This window comes from Lampris incognitus, chromosome 19 (assembly GCF_029633865.1).
Source record: "Lampris incognitus isolate fLamInc1 chromosome 19, fLamInc1.hap2, whole genome shotgun sequence".
NCBI lineage: Eukaryota > Metazoa > Chordata > Actinopteri > Lampriformes > Lampridae > Lampris > Lampris incognitus.
In genome coordinates, this window is record NC_079229.1 from 35,880,116 (window position 1) to 35,884,222 (window position 4,107).

Consider the following 4,107-nt stretch of genomic DNA (forward strand, 5'->3'; position numbering starts at 1 on the left):
GTGGGAAAAGCTGTTCTGGAGCCTGCTGGTCCGGGCTTTGAGGCTGTGATACTGCCTGCCTGATGGTAGCAGCTGGAACAGTCCATAGTTGGGGTGGCTGGGGGTCTCTGATAATCTTGCGGGCTTTGCTGACACAATGGCCGTTATATATATCCTGGATGGAGGGAAGCTCACATCCATTGATGTCCTGGGCCGTCCGCACAACCTTCTGCAGCGTTTTGCGGTTGTGGGCAGTACAGTTCCCATGCCAGGCGGTGCTGCATCCAGTCAGGATGCTCTGGATTGTGCCTCAGAGAAGGCCTGTAGAATCCTGGGCCCCATGCCGAACTTCTTCAGTCGCCTGAGGTGAAATAGTTGTAGTTTTGTAAAATGACTCGGATAAACACTGTTTCAACAAATAGAGCTTTAATACGAGTTGTTTAGCTGTGTACGTTCTATTATCCATCCATCCACTATCCAAACTGCTTACCCTGCTCTCAGGGTCACGGGGTGCTGGAGCCTATCCCGGCAGTCATTGGACAGCAGGCGGGGAGACATCCTGGACAGGCCGCCAGTCCATCACAGCCCCCCCCCACACACGCCACACCACACACACACCACACACACACACACACACCACACGACACACACATTCACACCTAGGGACAATTTGGTACGGCTGATTCACCTGACCTACATGTCTTTGGACTGCGGGAGGAAACCGGAGCCCCCGGAGGAAACCTACACAGACATGAGGAGAACATGCAAACTCCACACAGAGGACGACCCGGGACCCCCAAGGTTGGACTACCCCGGGGCTCGAACCCAGGACCTTCTTGCTGTGAGGCGATCGCGCTCACCACTGTGCCGTCTAAGTTATATTAATTGCTCGTTAATATGGCCAGAACACATCAGTAAGATAATGGATAAGACTAACCTGCTCCTCCGCAGACTCATCCCAACTCCTGTTCCCTGTCCGGTGAATTCTGCTTCCCTTTGATACGGAGAATATACACTGAAGGACCAAAACTTGTTGTTTAACGTGTCAGGATGATGAACACATCTGTAAACACAACACAGTACACGCCGGCTACTGCCCCAAAGCCACATATACACACAGTACACAGTACACAGTACACAGTGCCATAAGCAGTATTATATCAGTGTTGTAGTTTGTACAACATGTGGGTTCTGTTTGGACCCGGTACCGAAACAACGCTCGTTTTCTGGTGACGCTGTTCATTTGACCTACTCTGTGGCCTTGAAAGGCACACACACACACACACACACACACGCGCACACACACAGAATCACACGGACACACACACACACACACACACACACACACACACACACAAGGACACACGCATACAGACACACACACGCACACACACTCAAGGACACAGACACGTACAGACTCGCACACACACATGCAGACACACACACACATGCAGACACACACACACAAGGACAGACACATACATACAGACACACACAGACAGACGCACACACACAAGGACACACATACAGACACACACACACAAGGACACACGTACAGACACACACACACACACACACACACACACACAAGGACACACACACACACACATACAGACACACAAGGACACACACAATAGAATCTTTATTGTCTTGACATGTGAACATGGGGAATGTGTGTGCATGTGTGTGTATGTGTGTGAGTGAGTGATTCCACTTCTTGTCTCTGTCTGTTGGCAGCGCAGATCAGCACTATCTTTTCAACACACAAAGAATGTTCACACACAAAACATGAACACACATAGACTACAACACCTACACACAGACACACACACACACACATTTATGTGTTCAGACAGATGACAGGTGACTTGGTCTCTGATACAAATTGTTCTTTATCTGTATGTCTTCACCTTTTACCTCCTTTATACTTTATAAAGTACTCTATACTTGATTATACTTTATATTATACTGACTTTATATTTTATATTGATTTATATTGACTATACTTTATACTTGATTTTCTTTGTACATGGATTTGTTTTCATTTTACCTGTTTTACCTCACATTAGTAGTGTAAAGGTGTAATATTTAAGTAAAGCATCAAGTCAAGTTGTTGGGATGTCAGACATGTAAAGTAAAGACGACACTAACATGTAACGTGTAGCAGTAACATGTGTAAAGTAAAGACGACACTAACATATGTAACGTGTAACAGTAAGACATGTAAAGTAAAGACGACACTAACGTGTAACGTGTAACAGTAAGACATGTAAAGTAAAGACGACACTAACGTGTAACGTGTAACAGTAAGACATGTAAAGTAACGACGACACTAACGTGTAACGTGTAACAGTAAGACATGTAAAGTAAAGACGACACTAACGTGTAACGTGTAACAGTAAGACATGTAAAGTAAAGACGACACTAACGTGTAACATGTGTAACAGTAAGACGTGTAATGTGTTACATATGTAACAGTAAGACGTGTAATGTGTTACATGTGTAACAGTAAGACGTGTAAAGTAAAGACGACACTAACGTTTAACATATGTGTAACAGTAAGACGTGTAAAGTAAAGACGACACTAACGTGTAACATATGTGTAACAGTAGGACGTGTAAAGTAAAGACGACACTAACGTTTAACGTGTAACAGTAAGACGTGTAATGTGTTACATGTGTAACAGTAAGACGTGTAAAGTAAAGACGACACTAACGTGTAACATATGTGTAACAGTAGGACGTGTAAAGTAAAGACGACACTAACGTGTAACATATGTGTAACAGTAAGACGTGTAAAGTAAAGACGACACTAACGTGTAACATATGTGTAACAGTAGGACGTGTAAAGTAAAGACGACACTAACGTGTAACATATGTGTAACAGTAGGACGTGTAAAGTAAAGACGACACTAACGTGTAACATATGTTTAACAGTAAGACGTGTAAAGTAAAGACGACACTAACGTTTAACGTGTAACAGTAAGACGTGTAATGTGTTACATGTGTAACAGTAAGACGTGTAATGTGTTACATGTGTAACAGTAAGATGTGTAATGTGTTACATGTGTAACAGTAAGATGTGTAATGTGTTACATGTGTAACAGTAAGACGTGTAATGTGTTACATGTGTAACAGTAAGACGTGTAATGTGTTACAAGTCTAACAGTAAGATGTGTAAAGTAAAGACGACACTAACATGTAACATATGTGTAACAGTAAGACGTGTAAAGTAAAGACGACACTAACGTTTAACGTGTAACAGTAAGACGTGTAATGTGTTACATCTGTAACAGTAAGACGTGTAATGTGTCACATATATAACAGTAAGACGTGTAATGTGTTACATGTGTAACAGTAAGATGTGTAATGTGTTACATGTGTAACAGTAAGACGTGTAATGTGTTACATGTGTAACAGTAAGACGTGTAATGTGTTACATGTGTAACAGTAAGACGTGTAATGTGTTACAAGTCTAACAGTAAGATGTGTAAAGTAAAGACGACACTAACATGTAACATATGTGTAACAGTAAGACGTGTAAAGTAAAGACGACACTAACGTTTAACGTGTAACAGTAAGACGTGTAATGTGTTACATCTGTAACAGTAAGACGTGTAATGTGTTACATGTGTAACAGTAAGATGTGTAAAGTAAAGACGACACTAACGTGTAACATATGTGTAACAGTAAGACGTGTAAAGTAAAGACGACACTAACGTTTAACGTGTAACAGTAAGACGTGTAATGTGTTACATATGTAACAGTAAGACGTGTAATGTGTCACATATGTAACAGTAAGATGTGTAAAGTAAAGACGACACTAACGTGTAACATATGTGTAACAGTAAGACGTGTAAAGTAAAGACGACACTAACGTTTAACGTGTAACAGTAGGACGTGTAATATGTTACATGTGTAACAGTAAGATGTGTAATGTGTTACATGTGTAACAGTAAGACGTGTAATGTGTTACATGTGTAACAGTAAGATGTGTAAAGTAAAGACGACACTAACGTGTAACATATGTGTAACAGTAAGACGTGTAAAGTAAAGACGACACTAACGTTTAACGTGTAACAGTAAGACGTGTAATATGTTACATGTGTAACAGTAAGATGTGTAATGT